At 42.1% G+C, this 19246-nt stretch overlaps 1 protein-coding gene and 1 long non-coding RNA gene across 10 annotated transcripts in view; one reads left to right on the top strand and one right to left on the bottom strand.

Moving 5' to 3' along the window:
- Positions 1–10399, bottom strand: part of ATXN1 (ataxin 1) — a 386007-nt gene extending 375608 nt beyond the window's left edge. For 4 of the 7 annotated variants that reach the window (XM_053668262.1, XM_053668256.1, XM_053668255.1 and 1 more), the window contains exons 1-2: positions 10212–10399; positions 1903–2017 (exon numbers count right to left, since the gene is read on the bottom strand). The gene's annotated coding sequence lies outside the window, so the exon portion shown is untranslated. Of the gene's footprint in view, positions 1–1902; positions 2018–2711; positions 3594–9006; positions 9388–10211 lie in introns of those variants that run through there. The other 3 variants (XM_053668261.1, XM_053668259.1, XM_053668260.1) reach the window with 3 other exon arrangements.
- A 123-nt stretch (positions 10400–10522) lies between these two features.
- LOC128627905 (uncharacterized) lies at positions 10523–13615 on the top strand. 3 transcript variants are annotated; one of them, XR_008392199.1, is made up of 4 exons: positions 10523–10662; positions 11217–11324; positions 11591–11679; positions 13115–13615. It is a non-coding gene; the product is annotated as an uncharacterized LOC128627905 (long non-coding RNA). The 3 variants fall into 3 exon arrangements; XR_008392200.1 differs by lacking the exon at positions 10523–10662 and having other exon boundaries at positions 10806–11324; positions 11520–11679; XR_008392198.1 differs by lacking the exon at positions 10523–10662 and having other exon boundaries at positions 10806–11324.
- Positions 13616–19246: the final 5631 nt, after the last annotated feature.

Genomic DNA, 19246 nt, shown 5'->3' on the forward strand with positions numbered 1-19246 from the left:
TAAGGCATCTCAATGCTTCCATTCGGCTGGCACAGACTTAAGAGGCTTACCTTTGCATATAACTCTGGGGTTTTCCTACTCCCTTTCACAGGACATCTCCCTACCCCACAGCCAATAAAATGTAAAATACCCACTGCCAAATTCCAGAAGATACAATGTTCGTGACCACTTCCTTCCTCCTCTTCCCTGCCTCCCCAGTAGAGACTTCTCTGACTGTCCTTTCTGAGGCACGGTACTTGTAATCACTCAGGTTTTTGTTTGTTTTCACACAAACCACAAATAACTTATTCTATGCATGCAACTCATCAGTTCACCTTACAACAACATAAGAGCAGTACGTACATATTCTCTCACTCTAACAGAGCTGGAACAGTACAAAATTCAGAAAAACCAGTAAAAGACCAAGGTACAGGTATACTGACTTGTTCCTTCCTAGTCACGTACGGTTCAGGAGCAACCATCACAATACGATAATATTAAAATTACCCTGTCAAGACATAAGTTAGTTGATCACGATGATAGCTTATGTTCATGAATCACAAACCATATGTGAGGCAATATCCTGCCCAGTAAATGTGTATTATTTCATTCCATCCTCACAGCAGCAGCCCTAGGAGAAAGTTCTAATGGTATCTCCATTTTTAACACAAAGACACCTCGGTGTTGAAAGGGTACAGGATGCCCAAGGTCACAGTGGCAGCACTGGATGTAAATCCAGACGGGCTAGTCCCTGGGCCCCATGCTCTTATCTCAGATGCCACGAAACTTAGACGTAATTTAAAAGCTGGATCTTAAGTAAAAAGAGGGAGTTCTTTATGCAAAGAAAACTGGTGAATCACTTCCAAGATGAACATTTTGGTGAAGCAACTATCCACATCTTAACAAATTAGTTGAAAATTCCTATCTTTACATGTGACATTTGGTAAAAAGTAGACTTTTCATCTCACCAAGTAAGGCAATAGAATGTGGATCAGAAAGAGCTGCCAAGAGATCACCCAGCACAGCAGTTCCCCAACCTGTGGAGCCGTCCAGAGGTATGATCCCGAGAGACCATGAGGGCTCATTTCGATGCAACAGGTCTAGGGTTGAGTCCCAAACTCTTTTTTTTTAAGCTCCCAGGTGATTCTGTTGCCCAGGCAGGCTTGGGAACCTCTGAACTAGTCTATTTCCACAGCTTCCGGCAGGATCACTCCCCAGGGAAATAAATAGAAAGAGGGCATCTATTTCACAACTGCCTTTGGTTGCGTACACCAGTGTTCCCAAACCCTTATTGCCCTAACTTGTGTCTAACTTCCATCTCTCCTGACTTCCTTCAGCCAGTATCCTCTTGTCCTCTCGTCAACAGAGAAACGTGAGTCATCAACCCTGCATACACCCTGTGTCTGCATGACTTTCCAGGCCAGAAAAATTTACTGTAAGTGAGGAAATCAGGAAGTTGTAAAATCCAAACAGACACAGAGAAATTCAAGACTCAACAAATACTGGTTGCCACTGAACAGACAGGCCTCTGTCCCAGTACACACGTGCCACTCTAAAACAAAAAACCTAAAACATGAAAACTGCACCTTAAGAAAGCTGTCTGGTAGCAAAACATTCTCAATGCGTTAAGTAAAGGTGACAATTAAAATGCTCAGACTCAAGCCCAATACGCAATAATCGGCCATCACAAAGTCAAATGCTGACTTCTTCATTAACCAAATTAAGTGAAACTAAAAAGAGAGATACTTTAACCCAAGTTTTACAAAAACTCTCTTGGCAATTTCTCAATTTCGGACACAGTACGGTTTGCAAAGACAATTATATTAAGCAGTCCACAAAGTGCTAAAGCATGGCTAGTCAGCGATTTTTCCAGGTCAAACTCTATCCTCAGACAGGAGCTACAGAGCATCGCAAAACCCTCACCTGATGTGTGATGCACTTCCCTGCAGTGGCCGGAGAGGAGGAGACTGCTGTACAAGGATGACGAACCAGTCTGCAGTGTGGATGGACCAGCCTGGTGACTTGATGCACGATGCTCCTGCAGCGGTCCAGGAAGTGCAGGAAAGGAAATCGAAATGAAAAACAGAACAAACTGCTTTAAAAAATAGTTCCACGTAAAATATCTATGCACTGAAATCTTCACTCTTAAGAACATCAAGTTTTGCATTTTGTTTCATGGGAATTATACAGATACCAGCCAGCTCAAAATGTAGGTCTGGTTTTACTCAACAGGGCTCAGAGGGAGGCCAACACACACAAAGGTCATCCCCTCAATCAAATTAAGAGTTTGGTCTCCCCATTTGAGCCAGCTACTGTCATTCTTTTCACTAATGATTCTGAGCAATCATCTGGTCAACACATGCTGGTAATCACAAGAATATCAGGTGAAAATGAGCATGGACTGAATAGTAATTGAGCCAAAGCCTAATTTTAATGTGGCATATACTACTATCAACATGCAACTTGAGGGACAATCATGAAAAAGCACAGTTATTAGCATACCAGTCTAATGAGATAGAAAAAAAGCATCAAATGTAAAAAAAAAATTAAGTATGCACATAGTCACTAGACTTTCCACTACTCTTTAATTATTTATTAAATGTATGTCTATTTCATTTACATTTTACCACAATGGCTTGCACATGGTTGAGTAAAAATTATCCACTGTATGATGAATGAGTGAATGTGTGAATGGATGAATGAAAGAGAGAATGAATGAATCTTCTATATACCTTTCCATCAGGGAGCTTGGTGACTGTAGTTTTTGTGAGGTAAAGACCTATGCATAGAAATGGAAGAAGTTGAGGACTTGATCTGCTAACACAGTTTTCAGCCCCATCTATTAAGTTATTTTTAAATACTGGTAATTCCCAGTTGTCCACATGAAATAAAATCAGTAGCACAGTTATTATAAAATATCCCCAAATTAGTCATCACTGACCTGATTTCCAGTCTTTGATTACTGGAGCTGATCTGCATATTTGTTTAGGCTGATTTTAAATTTAGTTTGGGCTTCCTAAACCCATGCCAGGTAACAGTAGGAAGGAGAAGGCCCAGGATTATATTGGGTGTCAGAAAGAAACTATTCTGGAGCTATGAATATGATCTCCAATGTGAACAATCTGTAAACAGGTAAGTGAGCCAATTATCCTTGGGTACATGGCAACACATCTCAGTAGTCATGATTATTTTCATGCATACACACTCACTATTTTTAAGAGCACAATCCAGCTGGAAAGGAAAATAATTTCAATTGCTTTCCAACACTTTTCAAAGCAATGAATAGTAGCCAAAGTATTCTTACTTCTAACTAACCCATTCACCAAGTACCTATTTAAGTATCTGTTATTGAATGCCTGGGACTGATAATCAAAAGATGTTAGTTTTCTAGTCCTTTGTTTTAACCATGTGAGTACAGAAAAAGAAGATAAACTGTCCTAGACTATAACATCTTTGAAAACACTATCCCTTTATGAAAAAGCTTGTTGAGTTACAAATTTACATAGTGACCAAATTAAATAGACGCTCACAAAATTCTTATTACTCTTACACGAACTCGTTTTAAGGGGAGGAGTCTTAATTTCATCTAGTAACATCGAATGAAGCAGAGAACCTGGATAATTATTTTCGAACAAGGTGCAGGGACTGTGCATTTGCAGGCAGCACTTTCTTTATGAGCTAATAGTTGAGAGACTGTTTGCCTGTATATCGATGTGTGCACACAATCCTATTTACATATCACCTGGCAGATAAGGTTTTATAGAGTCCAAATTACAGTCTCCTATTCTGCTGAAGTGCAGAGAACAGTCAAACATGATGCGAATGCTGTAAAATATTAATTTACTCTCACTAGTATGGCTACTTATTTCAGAAGTATTTGTGTTGCTACACCAGTTAGAGTAATTAAGAGAGTTAACATAACTTGCTGTATTCCATCAGAGGGAAGTAACAAAGAATACAAGCGAGGAAAAATGGATTCATTGCAAAATAACACAAACAATATGCAAAAAAAGCAACCTACAGATTGTTTTAAACAATATATACACCAAAATAAAATATTTAATTTTTAAAAATCACAGCAGAGCAACATAATGCAATACCATTAATAGTTGAAGATTATCAAGAAAGATGACCTAAATAATATTGGTATGTTAGTCAATGAAGAAGAGATAATATGTAAATAATGTAAACACAGGAGATAATATAAATACTTCGGAGAGAGTAGGCCAAAGCTAAAGATGCAAAAAAAGAAAATTTGTCATACACAGGGACAAAAAAATACACTTTTTTGAATGCTAGAAGCGGAAGTGCTTATAGGTCAGCATCAGTAACAATTATCATTAAAAGCTTCTGCTAGGTCCTGGCTAGGTAGCCCGGTTGATTAGAGCATCTGCCAAGGTTTCAGTCTGGACTGCAGGTCAGGCCTCATATAAGCAGCAACCAATGAATGCATACATAAGTAGACAACAAACCCATATTTCCCTCTCCCTCTCTCTCTCCCTCCCTTTCTCTATTTCCTTTTCTCTCTCTCTCTAAAATCAACCAATACATTTTTTAAAAAAGCCTTCTACTAAATGACTCCCTTGAAACATGTCTCGTTAAAGAGCCCCTAAGTGGGGGGAAAAAAAGAGTTCCTCTTAGCTTGAATCAAAACACCCGCATCAGGAGAGCCCCTGCCCCCTTAAGTCTCAAATTCTGATTATACATAATGAAGTTTCTGAAAAGTAATTTTCAGATATGATACAATTTTTGCTTACATTACAGCAATTATCATTGCATTTTCATTACTCCACAAATGGGATGCATTAAAGTTATAGAAAAATCAATGATACATTTCTGCTAACATCAAATATGTCAAAGAAAATATAATACTTGTTGCTTTTTTGTAACAGTTCTAAACATGTTTTAGCACATTTGTGATGGTAATATGTAGTACAAATATTTATTTATTGTCCATGAGCCTGAAAAGCTCAGATTTGTAAGCATTATAAAATATATACACTGATAAAGACAAAAATATGTAAATTATGAAATAAGAAAAAACTGTTTCCACAAATAAAGGTTATTTACCCCAAATTTTTACTACTCCTATAATTTTAAGTATTTATGTATATTTTTAAAACCATGATCCAATTACAACTTTTCAGCTCACGTTTAAGAATAGTCTCTAAAACTAGCACTCAGTATACTTATTATTATATCATCTCAAAGAATTTTTTGAATGAGTATTTTATTAAACTGAATTTAATGAATCTAAAATTTGAACAGCATGATTTCAATTGCTTTCCAACTTCATTCTTTAAAAAACAGGGCAGTCCTGTATGCAGAACCCTAAAACAGAAATTATTCTCTCTATTGGGATTTCAATGACATAAATATTTTCAATGCTTTTAAAAAAATAAAAAGGGCCTCCTTCTGCTAACTTTGGAAGTATAATTGGAACTAAATCAGTTCTTTGAAGCAATTAAACTGCACATATCTAAATCTCTCATAGAAGCCAATCATTCAAATTATTGAGTTATTCTGAAAATATAAAGCAACAGAAATAAAATTATCTACCTTCCCCTAAAAATGATATTCTGTCTTACTGCACTGTCACTTGACATACGCAAGTATTTAAGCTCTTATTTAAGTATTAAAGAGCCTAAACTGTGTGTTACTTTCAGACAACCATAGTTTAAAGAATTATATTTACCTAATTTCAGGGTTTTAGTCAAATACGTTTCTTGACTAACTTCTAAGAGGAAACAAAAGGAGCTGGTGTCACAAAGTGCTAGTCATCAGAAACTGCCATTGAAGGTAAGTGCCAAAGTACAATCCACTTGACATTTCAGAGTGAAAAAAAATTAAATAAATAAAGGCACATTCTACAAAAGGAATGTGAGTCCTTAAACTCTGTAGCGACAATAAAAACAGGAGTCTCAGAATTGTGTTGACTAACATTTTAATAATCTCCCAAGGCTGACCTTTCCCAGGACTCCCAGACAACTGAGTAAGGTATGTTGAAACGCAGGGCCATCTACAGGCATTTGACGTATAATCTGATAGCTAAAGAGTTTTTCTTGAACCTTTTCTCTAAGAATAAAAGACAATTTAGAAGCCCTGAAGCTGATTTATAATATTTCTGAAAAAGAATCACCCTGTTTACCAAACCCTCTTAAAACGAAATTCAAAGAGGAAAATATTAACTTTTACAATTCCAAATGAAGTACATTTTTCATCCTTATTTCAGCATGAATTTGTGCACTCAAAAATACATGTTCACATTTTGCTGCCAAGTAAAAACAATTTTCTGTAAGTTGTAAAACATCATCCAGGACCTCCAAGGTTTTGTGTAAAACTTCCACTTCGGTGCCTTATTTTATATCCTTGCTATTTCATCTGTTTACCTCTTCGAAGTAATAATAGCTCATTTTCACCATTGCAGTGGTTGATCTGAGCAGGACACAATCCAGTCATCAACCAAATAAACTCATTAGCAGAAACTCGTAACTCCACTTCCCACCACCAAGTAAGTATATACAGCACTTTCAATCCTCGCCCGAGGGGAAAAAAAGATTTACCAATTTAGCTAGGGGGCTATAAAACTGTACACTGGTAGGGTCACAACTAAATCAAGGCATGATTATTCTCAATTATTTTTACTTTCAAATATCAGGGTTACTAAAATACTTCCCTTTATTTGGATTGCCTGAGCAACACAGAGCTTCAACCAAAGCTACTTGTATTTTTCTAACAGTATTATTGGTCTTTGCATAACAGGCTGAGTAAGGTGGTGTCCTAATGCAGAGTGGACTGCTGCTCTCTAAATTATTAAATGTTCATTAAATTATATCCCAAAATAGAACAGAAGTTGTTTATTGTGCAAAAGCACCACACATTATCAGTCTGCCAGCTACAGGCCTGTATTATCTCTTTCCTGAGACAAAAACCTTTTAACTTAACTGCCACAGATGTAAAGATCGTGCCACAGATCCAAATAAAGAATAAATACATTCAGAATGGCTGTCTACTACCAGTCCCCCCTTTTTTCTATTATGATGGCTGTAAAGTTTTAAAATGTGACAATGGGGATAGCCTTCCCAAATAAACTACTCCCACTGAACAAAAGCTTTAGAAAACCAGTCATGACGACTGACAAACTCGGACTCTAAAGGATGAGCACTTTCACACTTGAAAGGGTTAAGTGCCTGCCTGCAAGGCCAAAGGCACCAGAAGCAAAAGAAATGTTGCTTTAGTCAGCTCTGAAAGGTTTCTAACAAGTACCAAATACTTGTTGATCTGTTCACAATAAACACCAGCAGGATTGTAGGTCTCCTTTCACTGTCTGGGGAGAGGCATTTACATAGTACACCCAGTAAGAACAGCTTGTTGGTCTCCTTTGAGTATGGAGAAGCCTCACTCAGCGTCTCCGTCCAAATGACTGAAAGACGCAATTGAAATAGTGAAGTCTCTCATCTGGCTTGGGCAGCACAAATACCGTAGGTAAGACACTTGGAACAGTCCAGGCACAAAACAAACCCACCTGAATGGACGAGGAACACTGCCTGTTGCCATGGCAGCCTGATCTAATTACATGAGTGATCAGGGTTGGAGTAAGTGCACGGAAAACCTACACCACTGACCATATCTACAGGAGGCGAAAGGCAGGCAGGCAGGAGGTTTAAAAGAGACTTCAACCTCTGCTTTATGCAGAAGGGATCATTTAAGCCCATCTGTCTGTGGAGCTGTTAAAATACTGACTGATACATGCACAGAGGGCAGTCAGAGGAGATTTAAATGCCACCGCATTAGCTGTTATGGTGCAATCCCTTCCCAAGAGTTCATGTGCAGGATTTTCTCATCCCTCTCTCTGGTGGTTTCCCCAGGCATACGCTTCATTCCAGAAAAAAAGAAAAAAGAAAGAAAAAAGAAGAGCTCAAGTATCGAACTTCTTTGGCCCACCAAATAAACCCCAATGTGGGCTTTAACAGGGTCTTCAAGGAAATTCAGGTCTCCCCCAAAACCCAAAAAGAAATGGTTTAGCTCACACTGTTGAAAAGTAACTACCGGTACCTGAGCCTAAAAATAAACATCATTAACTACCCTCTGCTGTGTGTGATATGTAAGGATGATGTTTAAATATTAAGAACAGCCTATATTATAAAACACAAATGTCACTGAGCTGTGACTACCAGCTTGCCAAAGGAGAACTTATTTGCATACACACATTCCCTTGCATGCACGACAGGATGTGCAGGGAGTAAGCCACTCCAAGGCATTAGTTTTGATTCTGTGGGTGTAATGGGGTCTTCTAATTTTGCAAGCTGTATCCTGTGGATCTCACAGAGAAGCTAAAAAATCTCTTCGGGGACAGAACCAGCTTAGAGGAGTCCCTACTGCACAGCATACGGTAAACAAAATAAAAATAGCTTGCCGTTCTCGTTAGCCACATCGCGCATTATATAACCAGCTTCCGACTGGCTTTTTTTTTTTTTTTTTGCCCTTACTACTCTTCAGCAATTTCCCAATCTCCCGAAGTATTTATATTACCCTCTTATCTGTAGGATTATGTACTAAGAAAGCAAAACGAAACAGAGCAGCCACAGGATTGAACCGAACCCCACAATGCTTAGAAGCCTGTTTTGTTTTGTTTTGTTTTGTTTTGTTTTCTGGCAGTATCTCCACCACCACTCTACTTTCACCCCCAATCAAGGTTCTTTCTCAGTCTCTCTAGAAAACCTGGATTGTTTCATCGCTTCCAGTCGGCCCCCTACGTGGTCTGAAATAAAATGAAAGCACAAGCCACGGAGTTTGGGCTGGCAGTCTGAGGGCGGGGGACTGAGGAGGGGTCGGGCGCTGTAGACTCAGTCAAGTGGCCTCGTAGGGCCCCCTCTCCATTGCCACGGCCCCCGTCGAATCCCACCCCCCCCCCGCGAGAGCGCGCGAGCGCGCGCGCGCACACACTCACACACACACACACACACACACACTCACACACGCGCGCTCACTCAATCACTCTCCCGCCGCGCTCCGCCACAGCCTCACCTCTCGCTCCGCCCGTCCGGCCCCTTCCCTGCCCCCTGCGGGGCCGGCCTGCGCGCAGCGCTGGGACCACGTAGGAGGAGGCGGCGGCCGCGGGAGTGGCAGTGTCTCCGGCCCGGCCCGGAGAGAACGGGCAGCGAGGCTCCAGGGCGCATCCCAATCCCCGCAGCGCCTCCACCGCCGCCTCCTCCTTCCCCTCCTCCTGACTTCATTCACCCTCCCAGCAGCCGCGGAGCCGTGCACTCCCGGCGCGGGCAGGGCAGCGCCTGCCGCTGTTCCTCTGCTCTAGCCGCTGGCGCAGGCGGGGGTGCCGGCCGGAGCTGGGGCGCTCACTGGCTCCCGGCCCCGGGCGGCACGGCGGCAACACAGGATCAGGAAGCGGCTGTACCAACAGGGCCGCCACCGCCACTCCGGCCGCGCTCCCAGCACCGCGACCCCACGTCCATCCGTCCGCGCCGCCCCCCCAACCCCTCGCGTTCCCACCGCCTGCGCCCGGCCGCGCACAGTGTCCCGGCTCCTTCTCCGGCGCTGACCCCTCCGGGTCCATTGCCAAACGCCCAGAGAGACCTGCCTCCGAGAGGAGACCCCCAGCCCCTAGCCACCGAGGCCGGGCAGACACCTGCGAGTCAGCCTAGCCCCTCCTCCAGACCTGCTAGCTCCCACTACCCTCTTTGAGGAGAAGAGTGAGGAGGGGGCACGGGAGGAGAGGGAAGCGCGACCCGAGCAGCCGTCGCCTCCCTTTTCCCCACCTCCAGGGAGGAGGACATGACCCTCCGCGTTCGCTGCCAGACCAGCAGCCGCCCGAGCCCGGCGCCGCCGCAGCGCTCTACCCCCGCGCCCCCAGCCCGGGCGCGCCCACCCGCTCCGCTGGCGCCCACCGTGTCCCCCGCAGTCCCCCTGCCGGCCATCCCCGTGCCCAGATCGGGGTGTCGGCCCAAGAAGCTGAAGCCGGGGAAGGTTGTATGTACACACACACACACACACACACACACACACACACAAACAACACAACAAGCCGCGTCGATTTCCTTCGCTCCTCTTCAAGCTGTTTTCCGTGCTGTCGATTGGGGTTTGGGGTTTGTTTGCTGGTTGTTGCTTTGGCCCATCTTAGGAGAGCGGGGGTAGAGGGAATGTTAATCTAAATCAGGGGAGAAGGAGATGGGGGAGGGTAGAGACAGAATCAGAGGAGAAAAAAAATCGCCACTTACTGTAAAGTGTAAATGGATCTGGGGTGGCGTGGGGAAGGGGGGGCAGAGGGAGAGAAACAGTGTCTTGCGGCTGCTGTAGCTCTGGCTGCTGCTCCAAGGGGCTTGTTTTGGATCCCCCCGCAGTGAAACAGGTCCTGTACGGCTCCGCCACTGTAGTAGAAATGATGTCTGCGGTATACTCTGCTCTCTCCTCCTCCTCCTCCCCCCACACTCTCTTCCCCTCCCCTCCCTCCTCCCTCCGCCCTCCCTCCCTGGCGCTCTCTCGCGCTCGCTAGCTCGCTCCAGTATGTAAATGTGTAATAGAAGCCAAATATGGAGCAGTTGGCTGCCGCCGCCGCAGCTCAAGGATCCGACAGGAGGGGGGGCACCCTCCGGCGGGTGGTGGGGCAAGCGGCTCCTAGCCGGGCTAGTGCACGGCGACGAGCTGCGGGTCCGCGCCCTTAACCCTTCGGTGCGTGCGCCCCGGCTCAGCGGCCTTCAGGGAGGTGGGCGCGTGTCCCCAAGACAGACTTGGAGTCCAGAGGCTAGGAGCGGGAGGGGAGACACTGGCCGGAGGGGACAGTTCTTCCAGGTTTGGGAAAGGGGCGGGGAGCTGAGGCGATGAGGTAATTGTAGCGATGACCGATGGGTCCTCGCGCGCCTCCCAGGGTCCCTGTACCTAGTTGGAGGGGACAGAACAACAGCGGGGTGCAAGTCAGGCACCTTGGAGGACTCTCTGGCTCCGAGCCAGTGAAGTAGCCCATGGGAAGGGGAGGGGAGGACTGCCAGTGCTGATTTCCTAGGTGCAGAGAAGCGTGCAAGAGGGCCGACTGCGTCGTCCCGAGCAGCCACTCTCACTCGGTTTGGCTTCGGCGTTCCAGGACCCAGACCACCGGGCGGCGGGGAATGCCTCTGCTTGCAACTCTAGAAAGTTTTAAGGGTGCCCCCCAACCAACTGCACGTGCACCCTTACCTTTCCTGCCTGGAAAGTCGGTGACCTCCCTGCCCTCTTTTCTCTTCCTGCAGGTCCCGAAATCGGCTGTGAGTGTGGAACTACCCAGCTGTAGCCCTGGTAGACTACCCGCGTACTCCTCTCGCAGCTAATTCGGGATCATTAATTTAATCGGAAATGAGGTAACTAGTGTAGGAGATAGCAAACCAAGCATCAAATGGCAGTTCTCGGTGAATCCATGCCGAAGAACTTCCTCTGGACTCAATTTTTAATTGCGATTCTCTACTCCCCACCACCTGCCCCTTCTGGATGTACCACCGCCTGGTGTTAGTTGGGTGGGAAGGAATCTTCTTTCGAGGGGTGCACCTTGCCCACAGGTGATACACTCGGAGGAAGAAGAGGCACATCATGCTAAATGGAGCTTGGTGTGGTGTTCCCCTTGCTGCAGATAATTCTGGAAGAGCAGTGGGTGTCTCGGCAGCATTTGACCTCCTTCAGGTGCTTAGAACCAAGTGTCTGGAAACATAATCCTTCCAAGTAAGTTTGTCTCTGGAAGCCAGCACTATTGACTGTAAGCTGTATTTGAGAAACCTTTTGGCTGAGTTAACTTATGACCTAACCGTTAGTCACCAACCGAAGCAGGATACGGAATCACCAAGAGGAACGTGTCGGCTTTTAAACAACCGTATTGGAGAAACAGCCCGTGCTACAGAAGTAAAAATTTGCATAACTATGAAGGTGTAGAGGCCCTGAAATATTTTGCTCACATTTTGAAATACCATATACATGTACATAGCTATTTAAATAGAACCACTACTCTTCACTGTTACTCGTTTCTACTTTTTTTTTTCATTTAAAAATCAGTGATTGTTATAGTTTAAACCCAGGGTTGGTCTAAAATGACATTGTTGGTCTCATTACAGCCTCTAGTGGACAGTTAACATCAGTTTCCTGAAAAGGCTCTTCCTAGTGTTGTGTTCCTTAACAAGTATTATGAAGGTGAAGGTTAATACCTCAGACAGAGCGGGGGAATATCGCTTTCCCCCACTTTGCAGAGCTGGCTTCTGAAAGGAGCAGCAGCTGTCGGCTCTGCACGGAAAAGATGTATGCTTTGTGCTGCAGGTATTCTTATTACGGGCCTGTGAATAAACAGAGAGCTCCTGCTCTTCATTTCAATTTCAGACAGTTTTCATAAAAACTCATCTAAAATATTTTTATAACAGAAAATATTGTTTGCCATGTTTTTGGCTTAACTGAGATGTTTTTATTCCAACTCCTAATCTGCAGACTGTCCAATCCACCTACACTCTATTTTTAGACATCTTATATTTAGAGAATTTTTAGTTAAAAAATCTAATATTTTAATTGTTGCATTGGCACAAGCAGTTAATTTATTTTATAACCCTTAAACAAATTAAAACACATAATTCAGATTAGAGTTAGTCAATTAATTTAAATATTCCCTCAAGGAAGCTAAATATGTATATTACCAAAGCAGTAAGAACAATTAATAAGAAATGTGTCATTTACTTTCTTAGCCATTAAGATTAAAGCCATAAACTGCCATTAAGATCTGTAACTATTTCTTCCTGCAAGGTGCAAACAACATAAACATAATAATACTCATGATGCAATTTCATTACCTTTAGCATGGAAATCTTTTATCTTCAGATGGCAAAAAAGTAAATGTACAATCACAAATAACTGGTGCTGACTCTTTAAAGACAACATTCTCATGCAAATAAAAACCCAATGGAAGAAGAGCAGAGCTTTCACAAAGCCAGTAGATAAATATATAGTACTGTGGTCTTATTCGTAAACCTGATACTATATTCCTACAAGCGTAAGTCAAACTTTGAAATAAAGGAAATTGAGAAACAAGGCCTGCTGAGCCTTACTCCTAATTTGTGTTCTGCATTTACCAAACACCATGGAAAATCATTTCATCCCTAATATCTGTTTCACTCTTTAGGTAGCATCCACTTTTGAAGGTTGCAACTATCAAATATATATTACAGTATTACATCTTGCATCTGCAGTGTCTTCAGAACAGCAGCAGCAACTGGGAGCTGTTGAGACAACCAGAATGAGCATTCCACCCCAGACCCACGGAATCAGAGTCTCCCTTTGAACCAGCCCCTGGGTGATTCCTAAGCACAGTGGTGTGAAGAATGCTGTCCCTTCTACAAGGGCTCTGTCTGCATGAATTTGGCCACTGACACAAACCTTAATTCTTCTATTTATTCATTTTTTATTTCCTCCCTCTTTTATTAATTTTTAATGAAAAATTGTTACATGTTATGCTTTGATTAAATCATACTGCATTTCAGAAGAGCTGTGATTTATGCACAAATCTGCAACATCATCACCAAGAGAACACTCTGAGGAATGCACTGGGCCTTGAACAGAAAGGCTTCCCTCATGGCAGCAGAGGGAGCACAAGAGCACTTTCATGAACCAAGTGCACAGGCGGTCGGAGAAGGGTAAGTGGTTTTAAAGGTAGCATATTTTTTCATTGGAAGTAGCTTCCTATATAGTTCAAAACAAAACAAAAACAAGCAAACACAAAGAGCTTATCAGGTTTTAACAACTAAATGTCAAACAGATTGGAAGTGAAATATAATATAGATGTGCTTATTTGGAGTTTTAGTCTTGAATATTTGAAAAAATGGTGGAACTCAAAAGTCATAGTTGGAAAAGATGCCTTAGCTTTTCTCCAGTCAAAAATAAAAATAATCATGTCACACTATATGTAAATCAACCCACCATGCTGTATGCCTCAAACTTAGAGAGTGATGTATGTAAATTACTTCTTAATAAAATGTAATCAAAAGTTAAGATGACATACAGAATGAGGCAACTCTAGGAGTAACTCCTACTTATTTTAAAATGTCAGAGTCAAGCCCTGGTCAGGTGGTAGAGTTGGTTGGAGTGGCCTCCCCTACCCCAAAAAGCTTTCGGGCTGGATTCTGTCAGGGCATGGTGGGGTATGTGCAAGAGATAGATGTTTCTCACATTGATGTTTCTGTCTTTCTCTCTCTCTCTCTCTCTCCTTCCCTCTCCCTCCCTCTCCTCTCCCTGCCCCCCTTTCTTTTCTCTAAAATCAATAAACATATCCTTGGGTGAGGATTTAAAAAAATGTTGGGGTCAGTTAACCCATCACCGTGTCTCATAAATTTATTTCTTTTAGACTTAAATATATTGGTGGAAAAAATGCTCCAACATATATTTTTGCCTGGATATAATTTTTAACTGATTTTTTTCAGAGAGAGAGGAAGGTAGAGGGGAGAGAGAGACAGACATCCATTGGTTGCCTCACTTGGGAATCAAACCCCCAACCTTTTGGTGTATAGGTCAACACTCCAACCAACTGAGCCACCTGGCCAGGGCCTTCTCACAATGCTTAACTTCACAGTAATTTTAGGGTTTTGTCCTTAATGTTTGCAGTGGTGAGGACTTACATTTGAATTGTATCTATGTAGCATTTTACACTTCTCATAGCCCTAATATTACATCTTCAAACAGTCCTATGAAGTTGACAAGACATGAAAAAACCAAGCCTCGAAAACGTTTTGGAACTGGCTTATACTTTCACAGCGCTGGATCATTTAATTGTTACAATAATCCAATGAGGTGTTCAGACAGGAGGGAAATCCTAGAACACAGGTGGCAAACACAAAGCGCACCGGCAGAATCCTGCCCCCCACCCTGTTTTATCTGGTCTGGCACCTTGTTTCCACCCAGCGGCAGCACCAAGCTTTTTGCCTCTAGTTAAGGAGTAGTTACAATCATACGGTCCTAAAATTACATTTGGCCCTTTGAAAGCAACCTCAAGGCTCATGTGGACCCCGGTAAAAATGAGTTTGACACCCCTGTCATAGAGGTTAAAGCCTTGGCGAGCACATTCTTTACCATCTTGAAGGTTTTTTGAAGTTACTAGATAGTGAATATTTAATAAATGAATTTTTAAATGAAATTTATGAATAGAGATGATGTCTTAATTCTCAAACTCACTCTGTATGTAATTATCATTTAAAGAACAGCCTTACAGTTCAATGTATTTCTCACTTATTTACCAGCATTTATTATGCACCTACAATAACTAGGTCATAAGACTATAAAGATGAGAAAGACATCTTTGTCTTCAAGGAATTCACATCAAAATAAATATTAGCCTTTGAAAAACACTCATTTTTACCATGATAAAAAGGGAAAGACTCATAGTTGCTGGACCCGGCCCTTGTCACAGTCATCAATTGCATCAACCAGACTTTCAAATGTGAGAGGCATTAAACATTTGGGAGGTGGAAAGGTAATCATCTGAACCATCTTTCTTGACTCTTCAGCAAAATCTGACTACAAACTAATTTTAATATTTCAAATTTATAAAACAAACAAAATTTAAAGCTATAATGTGTATTTCATCTGAGTTCCTTCTCTATCCCTCCCAAAAAAGTCACATGAGTAAATCTAAATGGTAAACATTTATTTATTTTTATCTTAAAAAAAATTGTTAAAAAAGAATTTCCTCCTACGTGAAAGTAGGATTTGCCAAGTCTCTGTCTGGAGCAATGTGTTATGGCTGTGTAATGAATCCCGGAAAGTTTTAATTTTTAATGGAAACACTGACAGACCTTTAACCATGCTATAATAAGGAGGGTGCTCGCCTACATATGTCATTTAAAAATCTGAGCGAATCATAGCATGCTCGCAAAACAAATAGACTTTCCTTAGACTGCATCCTGAAATACAGCTGGGGAGACGAGAAAAGAAAAATAAACTAAAAACAAAAGTGAAAACCACTCACAGAGTGGACTCTGAGGTCAGCCTGCCACACCCAGACTACAGAGGCTGAGCTCTACACGAGACATGGGGACTGTTAAAGGACGTACTTCTAGGTCATCTTGCTCAACCTTTCACCAAACCACAGCAGGACAGGCATCTGGGGAGTGGAAATGACATCACCGATAGTGAAGAGTGACGTCACAATCATTGTATTCAAACATTTGTCAGTGGTTTGTGATTTAACAGTGCACATTGGGCAGTTTTAAATGAGGGTCTGTCCACAGTCAAACACAAGAACTAGTGCCTCAGTGCAGTCCTGCAGTATCCACTATGGCTACCAAGCACCTGAAATGTGCCTAGTTCAAACCGAAATGTGTTGCAGTATAAAACATACTTCAGACTTGAAAATAACACACACACATATATCTACATACATATATACACATGTATATGTATCTCAATAATCTTCATATTGATTAAATGTTGGAATGAAAATATTCTATATGTATTAGGCTAAAGGAAGTAAACTTAAAATTAAATTTACCAATTTCTTTTCACTTATTAATGTGGCTGCTATAAAATGTAACATTCCACGTGAGGCAGGGCTGTATATTACATTTGTAATGAACAGTACAGGTACAGACAGCGGGGCTGGGGAGGTACAGCAGTGAGTTCCAAGAACCAGAACTAGAGATCCTGGCCTGGCTCTCTGCTACAGTGCAGTAGATAACGTAAGTTACTTTTCTGGCTTCCTCAGTTTTCCACCTGGCAGACGTGGACCTTATTCCTGTTAAAACCATCCCTGAGAGGTAACTCTCTGTCAGGGAAGGCAACATCTCTCATTGGTGGAACTGGAATGGGCCTGCAAAACACATTGGTTAGACTCTTCTGTGACTCATCTTTTTACTGGGAAGCTGATGGAAAACTTACACTCTGGTTTAGAAAGCACAAGTGTTCTTGAGTTACAGTTCTTTTGGCCGCTCGAGGCTGAATGGTTTGGGCATGATACCGTCTTGTAACAGATGGCTTTTGGCATTGACAGTGAAAATTTGAGAATTGCTCCATAATTATAAAATAAATCAAGGCCACCCAAAGAAAACCTGTTTTTTTTAAAAAAAAAAAAAAACAAACTTTGTAATATATTTAGTACAATAGGACACCCTAAAAGGAAATGAGATGATTTTAAGCAAAATAATCTCATAAGCAAGACCTAGATAAGTTTTCATCAATGGAACTGTGGTCAAGATTGAATGTAGTGCAATGACCTAGGAAATATCAGAATTTATGGTCTTAATCATCTTAGGAATACAGCTTTTCTTACATAAAAAGAAAATGGATATTTTAAGGCTTTGAGTTGAGTGTGTTGAATTTTTGCTTGGTATTGGCCAGGAGCACTTGGAAATCTATTAAAAGCATTTCATTAACAACTTGGCATTTGGTTTCCTCAAAAGAAATACATTTTCCAAATTAAAATCGAAACCCAAAGCCACCATTTTTTGAACTTAAGGTAGTGGCAGTTGGTGGGTAGTACATGTAAAGCTTGGAGTACCTACAAAATAAGATCACTGGCAACAAATGGGCTAAATAAATAAATAAACGTCTACTTGTTAGGGAAGCGAAGTTCTTTGTTATTCTAGCTTCATGACATCAAAACATACATATACATAGCTATAAGCTCTTTCAGTTACTACATTTTTCTTGAGTCAGTATCAGCCAGGAGAAGCTGACCCAAGTGAAGGTCAGGGTTTCAGAAAATTATTTTATAAGGAATTTACCAACTTTACCCCCAAAAGGAAGAGTTAGAGAAAGCTGCATTGGCAAAGCTTGCCCTTTGATGTAAATAGTTGAAAAAACTGCCCGCATCATGATTTCAGCCAGGGTTGTCAGGAGTTTGATATTTGCAGAACCCCTTTCCATGGGCCTCTCCAAATTTGACTGCTGGGATATTTGGGGGAGCTCTCAAGACTGACTTGCCTTGTATGTGTGGCACAGACGTGAAGTGATAGCTACTCCCACAGATGCTTTCTGACAAAGCAGAATAATAGCACTCAGACTTAAACTGTAAATTACAAACAATCCCTTTTTACGTACAAAATGAATGCACCGAATGGAAGACCCTGTCAGCTACAATGCCAGTAAATCAAATAGAAGAAGACAAATTGTTTACTCATACTACTACAGCCAAATTCTTATTCTGCTAACTGTACTGTCATGGGAGAGTTTTTCTTTTTCTTTTTCTTTTTCTTTTTCTTTTTTTTTTTGTGCCAGGTATAAAGAGGAATTAATACATTGTAATTCTAATAAACGTGGAAGGCATCTGGTGTTTCTCCTCTGAAAGCCAATCAATCAGTTGCACGATCTGTTTCCCAAACCCTCCCCCTACCTCTGGTTTCAAAGTTGTAACTTAAATGCCAATAGTAAGAACATGTGACCCAGTCACTCCCAGAACTAGCTTCTTCTGCAGTCAATTTCGTAATTACAACTCCCTGCCTCCCTGCTCAGCACTTCCTTCCCCTTAGCCGTCCTCTCTCCCCAACCCCCAGCAATGAATCATCCTGCATTTAAAAAGACTTAGATGACCCAGTTCAAACTTCACTGGCATCCTGTACATTCTTATGCCAAAAAAGGGGAGTTGCTCTATGACAGAAACCTAGCCAGATCCTGATGCAGATCTCAGCGGCAACAAACTTGAGTGCCTGTCCGGGAAGATCAGCAAGGAGTTAATTTTCCTAGATCACAGTGGTGATTCAGAATTGCATATCTCAGTTCACGATCAGGTTTTCAAGAACCCAGTACAGTGTACACAAAGAAATATATCAGAGAAAAAATGTTGGCAGATCTCCGGGTGCAATCAGGGGAGAGGAATTTATACCACATTCAGCCCTTTGATTTCTCCGGATCTGGCTGAGGGTAGGGTTTCCATATTTGTGCTTTGGCAAGGGTGTGCAATAATTAACTCTTCCCTATGTATGTTCCTAGTATTCTTCCAGGTTATCATGTGATTATTTGTGCATTTATTGTCCCCTTCATTAATGTCCCCAGGAACATTTTGTCCCCTTCATTAATTTAATACTGTGTCTGAATAATACAGATTAAGTAAGTGACATGGGCCTTGCCTTTAGAGACTTTTCATCCTACTACTTAAGGAGGTACAGGGTGAGTGTACTTTTGTATATGCTTCCTCTCTACAGGAGAGGCCCTTTCTCCTCCCCCCACCTTTTCTTTGCAGGGCTATTTTATCTTCACACTCTGAGATCCAGCTCAAGCATCAACACTTCTGTGAAGGCTTTCCTGATTATCACAAGTTTGCGGCTCTGCC

This window comes from Artibeus jamaicensis, unplaced genomic scaffold (assembly GCF_021234435.1).
Source record: "Artibeus jamaicensis isolate MK-2021 breed Jamaican fruit bat unplaced genomic scaffold, CSHL_Jam_final contig_482, whole genome shotgun sequence".
Taxonomy (NCBI): Eukaryota; Metazoa; Chordata; class Mammalia; order Chiroptera; family Phyllostomidae; genus Artibeus; species Artibeus jamaicensis.